Source organism: Nilaparvata lugens, chromosome 8, assembly GCF_014356525.2.
Source record: "Nilaparvata lugens isolate BPH chromosome 8, ASM1435652v1, whole genome shotgun sequence".
NCBI lineage: Eukaryota > Metazoa > Arthropoda > Insecta > Hemiptera > Delphacidae > Nilaparvata > Nilaparvata lugens.
In genome coordinates this window covers 50,967,722-50,990,518 of record NC_052511.1, presented here as the reverse complement: position 1 = coordinate 50,990,518, position 22,797 = coordinate 50,967,722, and the positions used below count along the sequence as shown (strand labels likewise).

Here is a 22,797-nt window from a genome sequence, read left to right as displayed (position 1 = left end):
GAGTGGAAAGAATGAATGAATGAATTGGACATTCAGAGATATGGTTCAATTTCTCCGTGATAGTTGAGGAATGAACAACAAACTTTTCAAGTGTTAATTCATTATAATCGATCAACTGCTTCAAAATGAGACTGGCTTGAACTAACTGTTTTCGCCACACTGCACAGAAAGCAGCTGTTTTCCAGTCCCTACGTAGATCTGAAAGACCTTGTTTGCAGACGACTCTCGTCTGACGTCAGAAAAGGGTTTCTTTTCCGGTCTAGGCCAGAAAGTGGTCTCTTTCCAGCCGGTCATGGAAGTCCGTAGTTGATAAGTCATCCGCTAGATCGGGCGAGTGTCCACTTTTTTCATCAGCTGAAGTCGCCATGATTTCAATTCGAGTTTCAAATCAAACTAATTCAGCATTCGGTTCGCAACCAGTTTTATTCAATTATTTATTGTTGATTAGCGCATTCCAAATTTTCAAAAATGCTTGAAGATGACGACGCCCGTGCTATTCCAAGTGAAATTTTAAAAGAATCTGAATTCCTGACTGCAAATCTTCTACCACTAAAATCAAGAGATAGGTACGATAACAAGTATTCTTTATTTTGTATTCTTCATTTATTTTGTCAGCAATATCTGTAGTGTGGCGAAAAATATTGTTCGCACCACGGGTAAAAATGTTTTTCCGGCTCTCAATCTTTTCTAGTCCTCGGCCTTGAAAACCGATTTCGAGCCGGTAAAATCTCATTTTCTGCTCTAGGTGCGAAATATACTATTTCCCCACTTCAAGTCAATCTAAAACACTTTGAATCAAAGTATGAATGGAAATTCATTGAATTCAGCATTGATTCCAGAGCTGGGACATCAAGCTACCTTCCATGAATTATCATAATATTCCAAAATCCATTACTATTCCAGTGTTTCGTGGAGTGAAAAATCACTTGCAAAGCACCGGTCATGAGTCTACCCTTCGAAGTAGCCACGAAATCCAGCCGGCAGTAAATGGAAAAGGAAAGAATTTATACATGCCGAACGAAGAGAGGTGGTCTATGAATATTTCATAGACCCTTAAACCTCTCTACCTTCTTTAACACCTCCCCTTCCCTCTTAAACCCTCTTTTGAAGTACCCCACCTCTTGAAGCCCACCAGCCCCCTTGTACCTCTCAATTGGACCCTTTTCACCCCCCTCTCTTGGCCAACAAACACCCACACATTCAATGCACAAGTCAATAATTCTTTATGGTGGCCAACCTGTTTTAGGGTGTTTCTGTCTGTGTGAGAGAGAGAGAGAGTGACCAAACTTGATATGTTTACCCTTTTACTTTCTTTCCTTTCTCTTCTTTTCCTTACTATAACCTTCCTATTTTTATTGAATGAAAAAGACTAAGAAATTGTCAAAAAACCACTGAATGTGATGTAGATTTATGTAGACATGTATCGTTCATGTGTAGAATTGATTTCCATCTTTTGTTGTGCTTTATCTACTATATTTTGTGTGTAATGATTACCTAGCAAACTTGAATTAACCTCATCTATTCCAACAAATTTTTGTGTAGTTATGAAGGTAACAGGTGACCTTGATAGGTCAAGGCTTCTACCAATAACGGTGCTCGACCGTTAGTTTAAATACTGCTGCTCTCTACTTGTAGTTTTAGTTTACCAGAGATAATGGTGTAACAACTAAAACCTGTATCTCAATATTATAAATGAACCCAGCAATTGGAATATTGAATAAAAAGACTCAGAAATTGTCAATAATCACAGATTTTATTGAAAGTTAGAACGATGAAAATTAGAAAGTTATAACCGGAAGACCGGTTTCGGTTATTAAACCATTGTCAATCTCTGATAAACTAAAACTAAAAAATACAAGAGCAGCAGAATTTTTCCTATTTTTCCTGGAAAAGCTTCTCACTTTTATATATTTTCTTACTTCAACCTAATATTTCTATTACTTAACCTGCATTAACTTATTAATAAACCTGCATCGAAATGTAGAAATCAATCTGAAAAAAACTCCAATACCATTTTGGTTCTCGTTCTAATCAGTTTTCCTTGTCTATCACTTAACATTTTCCTTCTTGTCATTTGAAATAAACTTCTGTAGGTATCATTTGCAAATACAACTCTAACTGAGAGTGTTCACATAGATCAATGAATCGAAGCAAATCAGTTATGAGTTCAGTTATGAGTCATTCCACAATCACAATATGAAATTGATGATTGATTGATTGATTGAGTACTTTATTTATATGAATTGCAATATATACCGGCTTATACACTTATATACAATAGCTTACAATACAGCAAAATTATAGATGAATTTACATAATATAGACTAAGAAAATAATTATTGTACTGTATTCGATATGAAAAAGCAATTTGCAATATGATAACTATAGATAATAATTATATTGTTATGCATCTACATAAATTGGCGGAGCTTTGGACATATCAATGTCCATTCTTCGGAAAGAATATTAAAAAAATCCTCCCCACTAACTCTCTACCAAAAGGATGATTGGGAGAGAATCAACAGGATGAACCTGGAACTTTTTCTCTCCCTAATTTTGATTATAATAGTCCAACTGTGAACACTTTTAATATTAATTGAATTTAAGTGAAAAAGACATAGCTTTCATGAGTTTTCCACAATTGAGAGCAGCTTGCCAACAAAGAAAGGAAAAAGGACAGTGGGAGAAGCATAACACTATATTTTAATCCATCTTAGGTGACAACGAGCAAAATACAAAAATCTGGTGTGGCGCACTCACACAACTTTCCTTGCCGTTATGACAATTGATCACCTGACGCTAGTGTTCCCGCGCATCTCAAGTTTACTATTTAAAGATTTGAGCCAGCTGGTGACAGGGCGATAACGCTGGAGACACACGAGGTCTGCTATCTCTTCATAGTGAATCATTCAATAGAATCAACAGTTGCCAACAGTTTGAAATTGGATAATCACATTTTCTCGAATTTCGAGCTTATTTTTAATTTTAGGTGAAAATGTTACTAAACATTAATTGTAGAGATTCTTATGCTCAATTTTTTCCTCTCAAAATTTTTTGTTTAAATTGTATCTGAAGCCTGATAATTGATAATCTAAAATCAAACTTTGCATAGATGGTGCAGTGCTCCTGAAATTTTTACAGATATGGGACTTGTGGCAGTTGATAGAGCTTATCGATGACTATTGTAGGTATAACTTTAATCAAAATCGTTGCAGCCGTTTTCGACAAAATCGCGAAAAACCCTGTTTTTGACAACATTTTCGTCATTTCAGCCGCCATCTTGAATTGCATTTGATCGAAATTGTTCGTGTCGGATCCTTATATTGTAAGGACTTGACGTTCCAAATTCAAGTCATTGAAAATGAAATGAAAATGAAAATACTCTTTATTAGGCGGAGTCATTCCGTTGATTGGGAGATGAGATATCATGTACACAGACGCACATACACTCATACACACACACACACACACACACACACACACACACACACACACACACACATACATACACACACACACACACACATACAGACCAATACCCAAAAACCACTTTTTTGGACCCAGGGGACCTTGAAACGTATAGAAATTTAGAAATTGGGGTACCTTAATTTTTTTCGGAAAGCAATACTCTCCTTACCTATGGTAATGTGGCGAGGAAAGTAAAATACCAAGACGTACGAATTAGTCTTCTTCACGGAATCACTCAATTGGATAGAATTTCAGCTTCATGATCTTTTTCACTTTCAGAAAAATTCCAAAAGTTTAATGAATTTCAGCTTTATGATCGTTCTTACTTTTAGAGAAATTCCAAAAGTTTAACCTACCATGATTTCCATCAGACAATATTGTAGAATCATGAAGTATTTTTAAAATTAGTCTTTTCCAGCGAATCATCCAATGAAATATAAGTCATGCCTCTTTGAAACTTGGGAACTTGAGCATTATTTCGCCATTCACTTTGATAAAATTTTCAATAAAGTAATCCCAAGTAATATTCATTTCTGACGATACCAAACAATAAAAATATCATCAGGCAGCATTTCATGAACTCATGAATTATTCATTGCGAAATTCAGTGAAAAGCATTCAAAGGAACGTCTGAAATCGTTACGGAAAAGAAAAAAGGCGGCATATTTCAAGCGTCCAATGGAAAACGAAGATAACATATTTTTCCAGAACTTGATAAAAAGCGAGAAAAACAATACGATATTTTACTTGCAAAAGGGAAGTCAGAATCGTTACTTCTTCTATCTTCTTTTTCTTCTTCTTCTTCTTCTTCTTCTTCTTCTTCTTCTCTTCTTCTTCTTCTTCTTCTTCTTCTTCTTCTTCTGCTTCTGCTTACGCTTCTTCTTCTACTTTTTCTCCCTCTTTTTGTTTTCTCTCTCTTTTTCGGTTCGAATTGAGAAGTAAAGACACTCCGATTTACAGCCACAGTGAAGGTAAATCATTAGTTACAGTCAGTATTGGTTGAATGGGATTCGACATTGGCATTGTACAAGGAATACTGACAATTTGAGATGAGAAATGTCATCATATATATTTTTCTCAAAATCCAAGCCTATCTCCAGTGACTGAAATGGACGGGGAGGGAGGTTCAGAAAAGCTATAGAAATGATTTATAATGTAAATAAGCTTTGCAAGGCTGTGAGGAAGGTTTTTTTGGGGTGGTTGATGAGCCTACCTCCACCCGTCCTTAGTTACCCCTCTCTTATTCAACTTATACCTCCCTGACAACCTTTTATCCCTTATTCCCTATTCGAAGACATCGAAGAAACTCACTCTCCTTGCAAATTCTCCCTCAGAATGATGTTGATGACTATGATGATACCTGTTCAGGGAAAAATGTGTTTCCTTGCAAGGAAGCTAAAGGTATAAAGAAAGGCAGGGATGTATGGTAGGGGGGAGTAAGGTAGAGTGATAGGGGAGGGGGAAGATATTGAAACAGGTAATTTTAATATCAATATTGGAACCGTTTGATGTTGAGACGCTTGTTGAAAGGGAATCTGCACACCATAATCATCCAACGATCCAACTCACTGATTATCAAACCTCTGTTGTCTCGTCTCTTCTTCTCCTTCTTCCTCACTTTCTTTCACTTGTTTTAGTTCTTCTCTTCGTCTTATTTTTCTATAGAATGGCCGGACACCTATTGCTCCCAGCGGTCAATTGGGAGTGATACTTGGCTTCCATACATACGTACACTGTTTGCGTAGTGACGTCATCACTGCTAGTTACATTATTTGTCTCTCTCTCTCTAGTTAAAACTTTCACAATATTTCCATTTATAAATAAATACTGTGAGTGTGTTCAGATGCTCTAAGGTGGCGGCCCCACCATTGGACTACTCTACTAGACGCTGGTAACGTCTTTAGGGGAATCTCATAATCACTCACAAGTTTCAAAAAGGATATAAACCGGACCGGAATTTAGGAAATAAAAACGGAAATAGCAAACATAAACGATTTGGAATAACGGATTTGTTAAATTTAGCAACTTGGAATATAAGAGGAGGTTTACATTTGAAAGAAATTGAGTTAGTTAACATTTTGAAGGAAAAAGGAATCAATATCACTGTCTTAACTGAAACTAAGAAGAAATTACAAGGAACAAAAGATATGGGAGGATATATGATGGCATACAGCGGTGTAGGACAAAATCAGCGAGCTTGTGGTGGAGTGGCCATATTAGTAGATGACAAGTGGAAAAATAAAATAGAGTCTTACTCTTACATCAATGAAAGGATTATTGTCATGAGATTCAAAATAGAAAGAGGATACTTATGAGTAATAGGAGTTTATGCTACAGAAGAAAATAGAGAAGAACTAAGTGAATCTTTCTATGAAGCACTACAAAAGCAGGTCAATAAATACAAAATGGATCACCTGATCATTGCTGGAGATTTGAATGCAAGAGTGGGTAACAGAAATGTGCAAGGTGCGGTGGGTATATATGGAGAAGATCACTTAAATAACAACGGGAGACGACTGATTGATTTTTCCATATATAATACATTGAAAATCACTAATACTTTCTTTAAGAAAAAAGATATCCACAAATACACTTGGGCTGCCAGAAACACCAGGTCTCTGATTGATTATGTGATTGCAAATGAAAAGATTGCCCCTCAAGTGAGAGATATCAGAGCATATAGAGGCTGTGATGTAGGCTCTGATCATTATTTGGTCGTTTCCAAAATAGAAGTTTTGGCCTGTTGGAGGAATAGGAAAACTAGTAAGGTAAAGCAACAAGATAGGGATGAAGTCTATAAAGTATATTTGTTACAGGAAGAAAGTATTCAAGGTCTTTATGAGAAGAGGTTGACAAAATTATTACAAACTATACCCACAAGCGATAATATAGAGGAGGAATGGAGTAATATAAAATATGCAATCTCTAAAGTTGCAGATGAGGTAATCGGTAAAAAAAAGAAATCTCGCCGAAAAAGAGGATTGAAGATTTGGGATGATGAGATAGAATTCGTCATCAAAGAAAAGCAGAAGGCATATAAAAAATTTATTCAAGCAAGAACAGATGAAGCCAGAAATGTGTACATGGAAAAAAGAAATGCAGCTAGAACTATAGTGAGGAGAAAGCATGCTGAGTCCTGGGATCGGTTTGTAAGCAATATGGAAGATGATCTGCATGGTAGACAAACAATTGCTTATAAGATCATGAGGCACATGAATAGAACCAACAAAGATACAGTTCATATCAACATCATCACCGAGGAAGAGTGGATTAAACACTATAGAAATCTCTGGTACAATCCAACAACTCAAGAGACCGAGATAGAAAGAATTGGGGAGCCCACAGTGGATATGATAGAGTTGACAGAACTGGGAGCTGCTTTAAAAAATACAAAAAATAGAAAGTCGACTGGTATAGATGGTATAAACTCAGAACTAATTAAATACGGAGGTTTATTTTTCAGATTTAGGTTTCTGCACTTTATAAACATGTGTTGGAAGAGCTGTAAAATTCCGGAAGAATGGAAAATTTCAAAAATCGTATCAATATTCAAAAAAGGAGAGAGAAATAATGTATCCAACTATAGAGGAATCAGCTTGCTACAAGCGGCTTACAAAATTTACAGCAAAATAATTAATGGTAGACTTCAACCAATCTCAAATACCATTTTGTTGGAGGAACAGTCAGGTTTCCGGAAAGGTCACTCTTGCATTGATCAGGTGTTCAGTTTGAAGCAGATTATTGAGAAAAATAGGGAATTTAATATTGAGACCCACATGGCATTCGTTGATTTTGAAAAGGCTTTTGACCGTTTAGATAGACCTACACTTTGGTGCATTATGACAAGAAGAGGATATCCCAAGCATTTAATTGACGCGATAAAAAGCTTATATCAAGGAACCAAAATTACTATTGACACAGGATCCCACCTCACCGAAGAAATCGCGACAAACCAAGGTGTAAGGCAAGGTTGTAGCTTATCCCCATCTTTATTTAATATCTACCTTGACGACGTTATACGATGCTGGATGAATGAAGCTCCTCCTGGAATACGATTGGATCTGACAAGATATTTAATGATTTTAATGTTCGCAGATGACCTTGTTATTCTACAGAACTCTGAAGACAACTTGCAGAAGGCAATGTATGTTCTGAATAACATTACAAAGAAGTATAATTTGTTTATCTCAAAAAGCAAAACCAAAACAATGGCATTCTGCGGCAAATCACCTGTCAGGACCAAAATAATGCTGGATGACGCTTTACTCGAACAAGTGTCCTATTTCAAGTACCTGGGTGTTGAGATCACATATGGATTTGATAATGATGTGGATCTGAAACTGAATAGATTCTACATATATGTGGTACAATGAAACGCCGGTTGAAAAACAGAACAAGGAAGGAGACACAATTAAAATTTTATAAAGTGATGGCGGTACCAACATTATTGTATGGAGCAGAAACTTGGGTTAGCAAGAAGAAAACATTAAGCAGAGTTCAAGCTGCAGAGATGCGTTTTCTTCGAAGTGTGAAAGGTTGTACAAATTTGGACAGATTCCGCAATGATGACATTAGGAATGAGTTGGGAATATCATCATTAGCTGCACAACTTGAAATAAACAGATTGAACTGGAAAAACCATGTGGAACGAATGCCAGATACTAGGATACCAGAGGCTGTCATGAAATATAGACCCTACGGTAGAAGGGATATTGGCAGACCTCTGAAAAGATGGTAGAGTAAATAGTTATATCCTTTGAAACCGGAACAGGTGTGTACGCCTAATCCTTGAAAGAAGAAGAAGAAGAAGAATAAATCCTTAGTTGAATTAATGAAATTATGTCCATATCTATCATCAACATTTTCTCTGTCATTAAAACAAATTCAGAGATGAAAAGTCACGAAATTAGAATGAAGGATTGAGATGATGTTTCTGCTAGAACCAATTTGACAGTGATCATTCATTCAAGATGACAGTATATTAATTAATGAATGATTGATCGTTCCATCATGATTCTTACACAATCTTACATCATCAAGCATTTGAATGCAATTGTAGGATAGAGACCTGTATCTCATTAACTCATAATTAACACTCTGTGTCTAATATGTTGCCTAATACAGTAGTGTTTTGCTTGAAGCATCCTTATAGCCCAGTCAACGAAGTGTTATAGAGGGAAAAGTTTGGATGAAAATTTTTGACACTACAGTTCTGTTTAGGGTAGTAAGGAGGTAAACATATCAAAAGTCCCCACCCCTACCCACAGTGTTAAGGGGGTAGGGGTGGTTCAAAGGTACCATTTTTTGGTTTCTCGCATGAAACTCGAAAACTATGCATTTTACAGACATGACTGTTCTATAAGAAATTGAAGCTTACTTAATTTCCTACAATATTGATACCACAACTTTTTCTATATCTCTCTCGCTTTTCGAGATATCCGCTCTAAAAGTTGTGACATTTTTGAAAAAAACACATTTTCCTTCAATTTTTGCTAATTTTGCTCTAATAACTTTTTGAATATCGATGGGAAAAATCCATGCTGATCATGAGCTTATAGAGCATCAAATTCTCTTCAATTCGATGTATAATTTCACAAGTTCACGCACATCCCCACGACTGTTGCAGCAGCTTCAGTGTTGAGTGTGATATCTTCAGTTATGCAAAAATAGACCAATTGACAAAGGATTTTGGAGAGAATGTTTTGAACACAATTTTTGACTTGGCAGATTTTTTGTAACCAGTTAGGTGGTGAACATATCAAAAGTCCTCATCCCTACCCCTTGTGCTAAAGGGATGAGGGTGGTTTAAAAGTTGAATTTTTCAATGTTTTGCTTACACGCCCATATCTCGAGGAAAATGCGTTCAACCGACTAACTATCCAGAAATGAAGCTTGATGAATTTCCTACAATATTTGTTTCCTGGTAATTTGTGATATCTCCAACAGTTTTCCAGATATACACTCTTAAGAGTGTAAAATTGTTAAAATAACAGCTTTTAATCCTATTTTTTTATGTTTCAGGGCCTACAACTCTCCAACAATGCATTGTAAAAATGAGTGCTCACGGTAGATTTGTAGGGCTTTTCTCTTTAATTTGATGTATTATTCCACTACTTTATGTTTTCCTTCTATTGTTATAGCAGATTCAATGTGGAGGGTGAAATTTTCAACTCTGCAACAAAGGTTGCAACAGGGCTGTGCCTGTTAGTCCTTCCCCAATCATTTTAAAGAATTGTGTTCGGTTTATCAAAAGTCAATAAATAAAAAACGAGCGAAGCTAGGTGCCTCGATATTTGTTCTAAAGGAGCGTACAGACGTTGAGAAAACGCTCATCAGCTATTCATATCCATCTTTTGTATCTATCTTCCCCAATGACACTTCATCCCGTCTGAACTACTCAACTGATTATAACTTGAATTTTTCCATATGGAATCTCAATTTACCGAGGGTGGTTATAGGCCTATTTCAAATTCTTCTAGAGTTCAGTAGGTCAATTTTTCAGTTTGTCAACATTTCAATTAGACATATAAGTTAAATGGAAATCTGAGTACCCTTTTTAAAATTGTCTACATTATCACAACATGTTCCGGCTATATGATGCCATTCTCAAATCACTTGAGTAGCCCTAACTGAAGAAAAAAACATTTTTCTCAGACCCTTGCGGAGCACGGGTTACCTGCTGGTGATAAATCTATTTGTACAGATATAATAAGCAGTAATAGAAGTAGAATGAGCGTGTTCATAGTCGTGCATAATTTTGTAGGCGCACGCACCTCAAGACAAGCTCCCCGTATTGGATGTTTTTCTCGTTTCTAGATGGAAATTTACTATTATTCTTCCTCTAGTCCTCCAATAACTCAGTCCAGCAACCTTAACACAATCTCAGTAGGATTGAATCCTGCAGGAAAATAGCCTTCCCTTGGGAAGTACCCAGTTTCCCTTATCGAGTCCTTATCAAATATCAATGTTTGCACAACGAGATTGCCCTGTGGGCCCTTGAGACATGAACCTTGAGAAAACACCGCGTGTCATCGGCTACTTGCAACACTGTGCCCTTCCGTTGCATGGGGGATTCCTCTATGCAAGGCGGGGACAATCAAACAGCACTCAGAAGGCAATCTGTGCGGGCGCTTCCTTCCCGCAAGACCGATGATGGTAACTGATGATGCTGGGATGACAATTGCAAACTTTCCGGGTTAGTTTTCGGGTTTTGGGGGATTGCTAGGGGTTCGTAGAGGGGGTTGAAGGCTGTGGTTTTTGGGGAGAGGGGTGTCTAGAGGGTTTCCAGCTGAGGGCAGATGGGTAAACATTGTACAGGGACGGTCAACACTGGACAAAAAGTTGGGGAACGAAGACAAATAGATACGTTCAACTCTTGGGGGTCTGAGATTTCTTCTCAATCTTCTTATTTCTCTTTCTTTCTTCTTCTTCTTCTTCATCCTCTTCTCCTTCTTCTTCTTCTTCTTCCCTCAAGCTTCCTAGATCTTGTCTCAATCTTATAAGATGACTAACTGGTTTGTAACAGGAACAAGCTAGAATGACAAAAGGATTGCTTTTAGATAATAGTTTTCTCTAGAACTGGAACAAACTACATTAAAGATTAGGAACCAGCTGAAAAAGAAGTTGGATCATCATGTCTTGAGATTGTCGACATGAGAGACATAAACTTTGGTGAGCTATGTCGAGAAAAAACGCTCGATCACCCGTTAATAGCTTCTACTTATTTTAGAATGAGAAGTATCATTTTTCAACATTATTCATTGACCATTTTTCAATTAGACTTCCAGGCTTACAATATTGAAGATATTTTCTCGTTCTTTGATCTCATTCCTAGAATGTTTATCCAATGGAAAGTTACTAGTTACTGGACTTGGGGACTTGGGGACAGACGATTTCCTGATATTAATGATTCTTGGAATCTATTCTGACTCTGTTGAATCTATCCAATGGGTGTATTGGATAGATTCAACAGAGTTTAATTTAACAGAGTGTATTCCTAGGAAGTGTATTGAGCAAGAGTAAAATCACATCACGTGAATTTAATATTACACTCTATAGCCGACTCTGAGTAGAGTATAGTTGCTTCCACATGCCAGATTTTCTGAAAATTAATCTCAAACTTCGAAAGTAATTTATGCTATTGTTCTCATTTTGATATCCACGTGTTGATAAAGTTGTAGTGACATTATAAAATGGTATATAAAGTTGTAATCGATTTGCTTGAATTCTTCCACTTTGTGAACACTGAGATTAAATTGTAGTTTGCTATTTAATCTCTAGAAGTTCATTTCATCCATATAAGCAATGAACATGATCACATTCTGTTCGTGGAATAATCATCGTAAGTTGTGTTCTCAGTTCTTTTAACAAGTGTGGGATGAAATTCACTGTATACTGTCAGGGTTCCCTGTGAATCATATGAATGATTCCTATCCAAAGTGGATTTCACTATACAGAGTGGGTGAAAAGTCAGAGAACGGCTTAATATCATACACAAAGGTAATTTTGATGGTGGGTGTGATTGGGGATCCCTCTCGAATTGAAATTAGTACTTTACTATGACTTCAGAAATCTGGTCCGACATCTTTGATCCGCCATATTGAGTGCTACATTATTTATATAAATGGAAAAGTTGTAATGCGATACATAATTTCGATACGAAATTTCAAGAGAAAATGAATGGTGGAAACCGCACATCGATGTATCGAACAGTTATGTAGATATTCAAATTATAAATCAAATACTATTCAAAGCAGAAAGGAGAGAAAAAAGTATGAGAACGGCTTAGTATCTCATAAAAGATTGTGATTCCAAGGTGTGTGTGATTGGGGATCCCTCTCAAATTGAAAATACTACTTTACTATGACTTCAAAAATCTGGTCCGCCATCTTTGATCCGCTATATTGAATGCAACTTTATTTTTTTATGGGAAGGTTGTAATGCGATAGATGATTTCGATACGAAATTTCAAGAGAAAATGAATGGTGAAAACCGCACATCGAGATCTCAAACCGTTCAGAAGATATTCACATCATCAATCAATATCATGCATATCAGAAATGAAATACATAAGTGGTATTGATTAATAATGTAAATATCTACTGAACGGTTCGAAATATCGATATGCGGTTTTCGCCATTCATTTTTTCTTAAAATTTCTAGTGGAAATCATGTATCGCATGACCACCTTCCAATCAATAAAAATAAAGTTGCATTTAATATGGCAGATCCAAGATGGTGGACCATATTTTTAAAGTCATAGTAAAGTAGTATTTTCAATTTGAGTAGGATCCCCAATCACACCCATCCACCGTCAAATAACCTTTGTGTATTTGATATTAAGCCGTTCTCGGAATTTTCACCCCTCTGTATATAATATTTGACCGAACGTAGTGAGGTCTATATTTTCAACTCGATTTGCTTTTGTCTGTCTGTATGTGACGCGATTATAGCCAAACGCGTTGATAGAATTCGATGAGATTTGACAGGAATATTCTTTTTTCAACTGTGCGTCGATGTATACAGAAGATTTTTGGAAATTTTGCATTTTAAGGATAATATGAAAAGAAAAGGAATTCCTCCTCTGATATCACTATATATAATCTACTTCGAAGATAGGATCAACAGACTATAGAATTATTCATAATCAATCAGCTGACAAGTGGATTATTCATTGCATGCATTACACAGATGTCTGGCCGTGTCTATTCCTATAAGGCAGGGTTTCAATATTTTTTATGATGCGTGCCCACCAGTATCAATATTCTCACATTTGAAAAACAAATTATTTGATAGGTGATTGAAAATAAAATGAAAAATGATTAAATGAACTAAATAATGCTGAAGAAATCAAAATATTCATATGGGATACAAATTCAAACGTGAACTGATATGAGTTTATTAACTTAAGTGAGTTTTTTATCTTGGAAAAAACAACAGTTTTCAAGAGTAAATTATGATTCAACTAGAACAGATGACATCAGATACCTGTGGATGAGGAAACTGCGTGAGGTCTACTGTTCACAGAATTTTTTTCTTTCCACTGATTCACAAATTTTTAATTCTAATAATAATGCAGTGGTGCTAATGACGTCCAAACTTGGGTCGTAGAGCTCGAAATGCACGGGAAAATCACCAGTAATGAGATATATCATTCAATTCCCAGCAAGCTGCATTCAACTATATCTAAAATACAAATTGCTGTACATCTAACTAAGTACATAGGAAGTGCATATTGAGATATAAAATTCTGATTGTTGAACAAATTTCATAAAAATATAGTGCATCAGATTAAGCTAAGACTAAGCACACCTGAGGAGGCGCGGCTTGGTGATACAAAGTGTTGATCTTATGGAGATTGCCTTATCACACCGTTCCACGCCATGTCCGATTCAGTGTGTGTGAGTTCTTTCATTCAAACCAATATAAGCAATGAGCACCTGGATGCAAAATGCCGCATCGCGCCTCCTGTGCATCCAGTTAAAGTTTGTCATGAAATGCATTAACTATTTGGCGGTACGAAGTTCGCCGGGCCAGCTAGTTTAACAATATTTCCATACAATTTCAATAGCTGGACAATGTTTCAAGTAGTTCTAATTAATGATTGATGTATTTTATTACCTTGATTCTATCTCCTCTGCAGGAGACTCAGAATAGGCGTTTATCTGAAAAAGAGAAGAAGGTCGATTCAGTTCATATTGAAACAATCGTGGAGAATTCACAGTTTTCTTCAAGAAGTTTCAATTTGAGAAGAAGAAGAAAAGATGCTCATTGCAGAGAAGGAAATAATATAAAAGTGACTATCAGAGTGGACCAGAAAGGATAGAATGTGATTTACATTACTAATAGAATGACATTCATACTAGTAGTTCTGTGAACAGTAGACCTCACGCAGTATTCTCATCCACAAGTACCAGATGTCAACTGTTTTAAATGTTAACAAACTCAGTTCACGTTTGAATTTGTACTCCATATAATATAATTCATCCAGTTCCGTGATGATCTTTCTATCTGATGAAAATTAATTTTTTAGAATCAAAAATATTATATTTTCTCCAGCATTATTTAGTTCATTTGTTTATTTTCATTCACCTATTAAATTAGTCTTTTCGAATGTGAGAATATTGATACTGATGGGTACGCATAATAATACCATGACTGCAAAACAAAATATTGAAACCAAAGACCTTAAAGCTGCGATTAGACCAAATTTATTGAAAAAATGTTGCTAACTCAATCCTTTTAGATTATATTAGATTGAACCAGAGAAAACTCCTATAACTGCTATTATTAATTCTGTGATTGAACGTAACTTATCATACACATGATGAACATATGTGTTTGTCAACTTCCGTTCAATCTAATATAATTTATAAGGATTAAGTTATAACCATTTTGTTAATAACTTTGGTGTAAACCCAGCTTAAAGATGCATACCTCTTTAATGTCTTTGATTGAAACTATAGACCTTATCGAAATACAGCAATAGACTGGCTTCTCCACACATCTGTGTAATCACTTGTCAGCTGATTTATGATGAATAGTTCTATAGTCTGATTTTTACTCCAATATTGGTGTATGAAGGAGGCTCCTTTTTCCTTTCATATTATCCGTGAAATGAAAAATTTCCAAAAACCTTGTATAAGTTATACTTTTGCCAGTAGAAATCCACTATGTACAGTAAAAATACAGTGTAATATGTATATTAATAACAAACTATGTTATTTTGTTCTTGAGAACTTGTATTTTGATTTTGTATTGTGTACTTTTTTGTGGAATATACGTCGACGCGCAATTTAAAAAGGAACATACCTGTCAAATTTCATGAAAATCTATTACCGCGTTTCGCCGTAAATGCGCAACATATAAATATATAAACATATTTAAACATTTAAACATTAAGAGAAATGCCAAACCATCGACTTGAATCTTAAGCTGCGTACACATAGGCTATACGCGCTTCCAACCCGCACCGAGCACGATCCGCCCTCGCACCGCCCTCGTTCCTCCATCGTACCGCAGTCGCTCCGCCCCCGCTCTGCACTCGCACCGATCATGAACGTTACGGGAGATGTTAGCTCTTCTCGCGTTCCAATCTTGCTCCCCGGTCGATCATCAATCGCTCTGCTCGAGTGACGTTCGGTTGCGGAGCAGAGCGAAAGTCTGTACGCACCTTAAGACCTCACTTCGTTCGGTCAATAAATAAGTTATCCTATATGAATTATAAATAAGTTATATAAATATAATATAATTACTAATGACATTTGATAAATTCACATTCTATACTACCTGGAGTGGACGAGAGTAAAAGGAAAACTAGAATTTAAAAAAAAGTGAAAGTGATATAGAAACAGGGAAAAGATCACAAAATACACACAGGTTTTGGTGGTCATCTCGCTGAAGAAACACAGCCACTGAAAACAAAAAGGAGAAAATTGCAGAGACAACAAAAAGCGCTGTTTTCAGTCCGCGAAACATGATACATGCACCAATGATTTTGTTTATCTTTGCCATTGCTTTAAACCACCAGGCGCTTACACTCTCTCTCACTCCCACACTCTCTTTTACTCTCTATCACTCTCTCTTTATCTCTCTCTCACTCTCTCTTACTCTCACTGTCTGTCTCTCACTCTCTATCACTCTCTCTTTCTCTCTCTGTCTGTCTCACACTCTCTCTCACTCACTCTTACTCTCTCTGTCTGTCTCTCACTCTCTCTCTGTCTTTCTCCCTCTCACACTCTCTCTTACTATCTCTGTCTGTCTTTCTCTCTCATACTAACACTCTCTCTCACTCACTCTCTCTCCCTCATTCTCTCTCACTCTAGTTCTTTTGTGTATACAGGCAGTGGTGATGATGAAGCTATGATGAGATTCTGTCAACATTGATTTTAATTGGAAGCCGCTGGAGTTATTTATAAGGGAAACTGACAGTTTAAAGTGAATTTCACTGTGGGTCACATGAGTCCTAATAAACAGTGACGTTTTGTGGTCAGCAGCAGAGATGTGGTGTAAGGATGAGGAGTTGGAGGAGGTGGAAGAGGAGGATGAGGAGAAGGAGGATGAGGAGGAGGAGGAAAAGGAGCAGGACTAGGAATCGGGGAGGAAAAAGGGAGAAATTGAGGAGGAAAATGGAAAGAGAAGGAAATCATGTTTGTGACCATTTTGCACCAATGAATGAATCAACAAGCGTAATTTTACACGCTTCGATGATTGTGTTCAGTCGGGAATCGTCATGATTATCAACGAAATCATCATCATAGCTGTGGTATCATCGGGAAAATCATGACTGTATCATCATCATCATCATCATCATCATCATTATGATAAACATAACTGTGTAATTCTGTTATCATATTGATCTTCACTTTGCAATCATAACTGTCATCAATATCAAAATCATTGATTGTTATAGCATGATCATCAACAAAATAACTGTGTTATTCTTCTTAGAAGAAGAAGAAGAAGAAGAAGAAGAAGAAGAAGAAGAAGAAGAAGAAGAGAAGAAGAAGAAGAAGAAGAAGAAGAAGAAGAAGAAGAAGAAGAAGAAGAAGAAGAAGAAGAAGAAGAAGAAGAAGAAGAAGAAGAGAAGAAGAAGAAGAGAAGAAGAGAAGAAGAAGAAGAAGAAGAAGAAGAGAAGAAGAAGAAGAAGAAGAAGAAGAAGAAGAAGAAGAAAGAAGAAGAAGAATAAGAAGAAGAAGAGAAGAAGAAGAAGAAGAAGAAGAAGAAGAAGAAGAAGAAGAAGAAGAAGAAGAGAAGAAGAAGAAGAAGAAGAAGAAGAAGAAGAGAAGAAGAAGAGAAGAGAAGAAGAAGAAGAAGAAGAGAAGAAGAAGAAGAAGAAGAAGAAGAAGAAGAAGAAGAAAGAAGAAGAAGAAGAAGAAGAAGAAGAAGAAGAAGAAGAAGAAGAAGAAGAAGAAGAAGAAGAAGAAGAAGAAGAAGAAGAAGAAGAAGAAGAAGAAGAAGAAGAAGAAGAAGAAAGAAGAAGGAGAAGAACAAGATTAAAGAAGAACAAGAAGAAGACGAAGAAGAAGAAAGAAGAAGAAGAAGAAGAGAAGAAGAAGAAGAAGAAGAATAACTGTGTTATGAATAACTGTGTTCTTCTTCTTCTTCTTCTTCTTCTTCTTCTTCTTCTTCTTCTTCTTCTTCTTCTTCATTATCATCATCATCATCATCATCATAATTTTCATCATCATCATCACATCATTGTTTTAATATTGTAAATTTTCATCATCACAGTTATTGTGATCAGCAGTATTGTCATCAGTTTGAGTTTGCAAAAGCCGTCTATTGTGGCAGTGGTCAGTTTTGTACAAACAATAATTTCTCTGTCACGATATAAAATATAAATATGACCAGCCAAGCGTGATGGTGATTTGTGTGCGTTATGGTTGTGATGAGCCTTTGTGATTGTTTCAGAGGAGCAAAAGAGATAGATATAGTAACGGGGAGAAGTATGAAAGAGAGAGAGAAAGAATAAATGACAATAATTTCGTTGGAGGTGATAGAACAAAACGGTGGTGGCTTTTTGGTCAATTTTGTTGCAATTCTATCAAGGTTTGAACATCGATTATGTTCCTCTCATCGACCTTATAATACTGAAACAATACTGTTAATTCTTTAGACTGAAAATACTGTATGCCCAAAAGTTTGAAGCAACAACGTTCACTCCACTCTATATCAATAATTCACTATTTGTCATAGTCATTCAATCTCAGCTGTTTTCCATGCATGAAATCAAGCCGGTAAACAGCTGCTTGCAGAACAAATTAACATATGATTCTCATTACAGCATACTCTACTGTAATGAAACCATCTATTACCTTTACAGTCGAGTATGTTTCCTAGTTCGAAATAGGAATAGCTTTGTCAAATTCCACAAAATTCCTGATTCGCAATTTAAAAAATAGGTTATGTTTATAGAATGCTTGTAGTAGCTTTTTTTAGTAATGTTTTTTTATGTCTTGATTATTCTTCTTCAGATTGTTATGACAAAAAATAGTGTAAGTTGCTTGGACGTGAATGTCTTTTGCAGTGCTCGAATGAAATTCTAGTATCGTCTGAAGCCTCGACTAGAAACATCATTTTCTCCTGCAAAATGCCCCTTCGCTTCCTTGTGACGTGAGATAATATTCATCAATTCAACGCAATGAAATGATGACCCTGTGGAATTGTCACACATGTTCATAAGAAAGGAAATTCACTCCACTTATCTTGAATTTCATTGTTTTCAGTGAAGTTAGAAGAATATTGGATCCGAACACATCGAATATGGATAATTAAAACTGTGTTTACACCGAAGTTGTCAACAAAATGTTTATTATTCCGTTTTTGACCGAGCGAAGTGAGGTCTAAGATTCAAGTCGTCGGTTTGGCATTTCTCTTAATGTTTAAATGTTTGAATGTTTATATGTTTTTATGTTGCGCATTTACGGCGATACGCGGTAATAGATTTTCATGAAATTTGACAGGTATGCTCCTTTTTAAATTGCGCGTCGACGTAGGTTTTTGGAAATTTTGCATTTCAAGGATAATATGAAAGGAAAAAGGAGCCTCCTTCATACGCCAATATTACCGTAAAAATCAGACTATAGAATTATTCATCATAAATCAGCTGTCTATAATACCCGTTCAAAAATATGAAACATCTTGAAAATGTATCTTTTCATTAAAGTTAGTAGACAGTTGCAGCCAGACCTGATAACAGCGTCACACTCACATTCCGGGACCACACGTTACGGTACGATATAGGACAGAAAGCTCTATGTTTATTTAGGATTTTTTCTAGACATTTTTAATTGATAAATTATTTATTAATTTTTGAGAAAACATAACAACAAGTCAATGTAACTCACTGAGCGCGAGGTCTACTGTTCACAGAACTACTAGTATAGATTCTATTAGATTGAACCTAACTTAGCAAACACATGATGAGCATTATGTGTTTGTCAAGTTCTCTTCAATCTAATCTAAATATCGGTGATCGAGCTCCGCTCTGGAGTAAAAAAGCATAACAAATTTATTACGAAAGGAGGAATTATAATAACATTCATAGTTTATACAGAAATGTTCTATCTAATCACAGTAAATTGAGATTCCCAGAGGAATGCAAAAATTTCTCTCACAAAGGCCCGGTTGCATGGAAGCCAGTTAAATTTTAATCCTGATTAATTTCACGTGAGCCAAATCAGAGAAGACCATTTCAAGAAGATGGATCTACTGAATTAATCAGGATTGAAAATAACCCGGCTTTTTTGCAACCGGCACTAAGTACCTGATTGAATGATTACAAAAGTTCAACAGCTGAGTCATAATTTTAACACACTCCACCACACATGACCTCGCTCACTTACTTCCATCACCAACAGACGGCGAAATAATGAAATAATCAGCTGTTTTCCAAGGATGGATAATAATTATCCTTTTAATGTCCTTCAGCGAGTTTTCTCAGGGATGAGACCTAGTGCAATCGAATCTTTATATTATAAACCTACTATGTTCTGAATTTCGTGAGAATCGTTAGAGCCGTTTTCGAGACCCGGTGAATACAAACATATAAACATCGAAACATCTGAAAATCTAAACATATAAACAGATTTTGCTCGTTTAATAGTATGGGATATCTCGTAATTTTACGAGTACAAACACATTAGTAATTAGTTGATAAGCAGAAATACAAAAGAATTATTGGATGAATATTATTTGCTTGGAAAATTCTATTGCATTTGTCTGATTTTTTTTCACAATCTAACCCACACAAGCATATTTTTTATTGCCAAATACAAGAATAGTATATTTCGCACCTAGAGCAGAAAATGAGATTTTTCCGGCTCGAAATCGGTTTTCAAGTCCGAGGCCGTAGGCCGAAAAAGATTGAGAGCCGCAAAAACATTTTTCCCATGGTGCAAACGCTATTTTTCGCCACTCACAAAAATAAACAATATATATATATATATGAGAATAGTTGTTTACTAAGCACTTCCGAAAGCAGAAGTGGAAGGTGATAGTTCTAGCAAATCTGAGGTTATCTGAATATCAGGAAATTGTCCAAGTATTTTTATTTTTTATTCTGATTTGTCTAAATAACCTAAGAGATGATGTTCAATTATGTGGGAGGTTGAGTTTATACTTTTTCATTATTTCAAATGAAAAAAGATGATATTATTATAAATGTTTTAATTATTGAATTATGAACACAAATAATAGAAAGTTTTTTGATCAGCTGTTTTTTGATCACCTTTCTTAAAAAGTTCCATATTAGCGGCTGGAAAGGGTACTCTTTCCGGCCTAGGCCGGAAAAAAACCTGTTCTGACGTCAGACGAGAGTCGTCTGCAAACAATGTCTTTCAGATCTACGTAGGGACTGGAAAACAGCTGCTTTCTGTGCAGTGTGGCGAAAATATTTTTACGAATAAAAAATTATTAAAATACAGAAACCTTGATCTTATTGATTCTATAGGGACGGAAAAATGAATATTTTGGTGTAAACTCAGCTCAAGTGTTTGATAAATATCAAATGTTGTTGAATCCTACCCAATTTATTCCTCCAAAAACTAGAACCTGCCAACACCTTTCCATCCTAACAAGCTCTCAGCTGCAAGGTCAGCTCTCCAGAGTCAGTCTGCGTGTTACACAGAGAGTGCTAAGTTACCACTTAGTTATCAGGGAGTTCTAGTTACATGAGTTTTAGTTATCAGGCTGAGTTGGTAGGCAAGAGCAATGCTGCTAATAGTCCTGACCGCAACTAATGCAGGGTCCTTTGGCTTTCCTCTTCTCTCTCTCTACCTCACACTCTCTCTCTCTCACACAATCTCTCTTTCTCTGTTACTTTCTCTACTTCATCATCCACCAGTCGTGGATTTTGACTTCTACTCTCTTCACCACCACTCTCTTCCTCTAACTCTGTCTCTCTCACACGCTCTCTGTTACCCCTCCCTCACTCACTCATCCTCTTTTTCTCTCTTTCTCTCTCTATCTCTATCACACTTTCTCTCTCTCTATTTCTATCACTCTTTCTCTCTCCAGTAGTGGCTTTTGCCTGCATGTTCCCAGCTCAAACTTCAGCCCAACTACATAATATGAACGTACAGAATAATTTACGTTTCTCTGCGTTTCAAAGTCACTCTTTGAGGTGTAATTGTTTTTATTAAAAGTTAGTGCGGCTAATGAGGATGAATTGGGATCTAGGGTTGATGTGAAAGTGGTCTGGGATAGAAATTGTCGGGAGAACGAATTTGAATTTAGTTTTGGAGCGAATGGTTTGGAACTAGGTGGATGTGTGATCTAGAGTGCGTTGCAGTTGAAAACGTTTCAAAGTTGTTGGGAATGGATTAAGAGTTCGTTCTTATTTGAATTACGTGATTTGATGTTCTGAATGAGGAGATATCGATATTGCAACATGTAATTGACCGAACGAAGTGAGGTCTAAGATTCAAGTCGACGGTTTGGCATTTCTCTTAATGTTTATATGTTGCGCATTTACGGCGAGACACGGTAATAGATTTTCATGAAATTTGACAGGTATGTTACTTTTAAATTGCTCGTCGACATATACACAAGGTTTTTGGAAATTTTACATTTGAAGGATAATAAAAAAGGAAGAAGGAGCCTCCTTCATACGCCAATATTAGAGTGAAAATCAGACTATAGAATTATTCATCATGAATCAGCTGACAAGTGATTACACAGATGTGTGGAGAAGCCAGTCTATTACTATAATTTGTATAAGGTCTATAGTTTCAATCAAAGACCTTGAAGAGGTATGCATCTTTAAGCTGGGTTAACACCAAAGTTATTAACAAAATGTTCATAACTTAATCCTTAAAGATTCTATTAGATTGAACGCAAGTTGACAAACACACATGTTCATCATGTGTATGATAAGTTATGTTCAAACTTATATAATCTATAAGGATTGAGTTATTAACATTTTGTTAATAAATTTGGTCTAATCGCAGCTTTAAGGTCTTTGGTTTCAATGCGTGTCCATTAGTATCAATATCCTCACATTCGAAAAAACTATTAAAAATAATCAAATGAACTAAATAATGCTAAAGAAATTATAATATTTTTGATTGAAAAAAATTAATTTTCATTAGATGGAAAGATTATCACGGAACTGAATGAATATTATATAAATTCTGGAATAGAAATATATTCTATTCATTGTTTAAATTAGCATCAATATAATTAAATTATGGAATACAAATTCAAACGTGAACTGATTTTGTTACCATTTAAAACAGTTGACATCAGGTACTTGTGGATGAGAATACTGCTTGAGGTCTACTGTCCACTGAACTACTAGTAATGTCAATATCATAACCCAACTTAGAG

General features: G+C 35.9%; 1 protein-coding gene across 1 annotated transcript in view; it reads right to left on the bottom strand.

The window, feature by feature from the left end:
* Positions 1 to 14,134, bottom strand: part of LOC111046940 (protein artichoke) — a 204,622-nt gene extending 190,488 nt beyond the window's left edge. The window contains exon 1 of the mRNA XM_039435180.1: positions 14,089 to 14,134. The gene's annotated coding sequence lies outside the window, so the exon portion shown is untranslated. The remainder of the gene's footprint in view (positions 1 to 14,088) is intronic.
* Between the last annotated feature and the right edge of the window lie 8,663 nt (positions 14,135 to 22,797).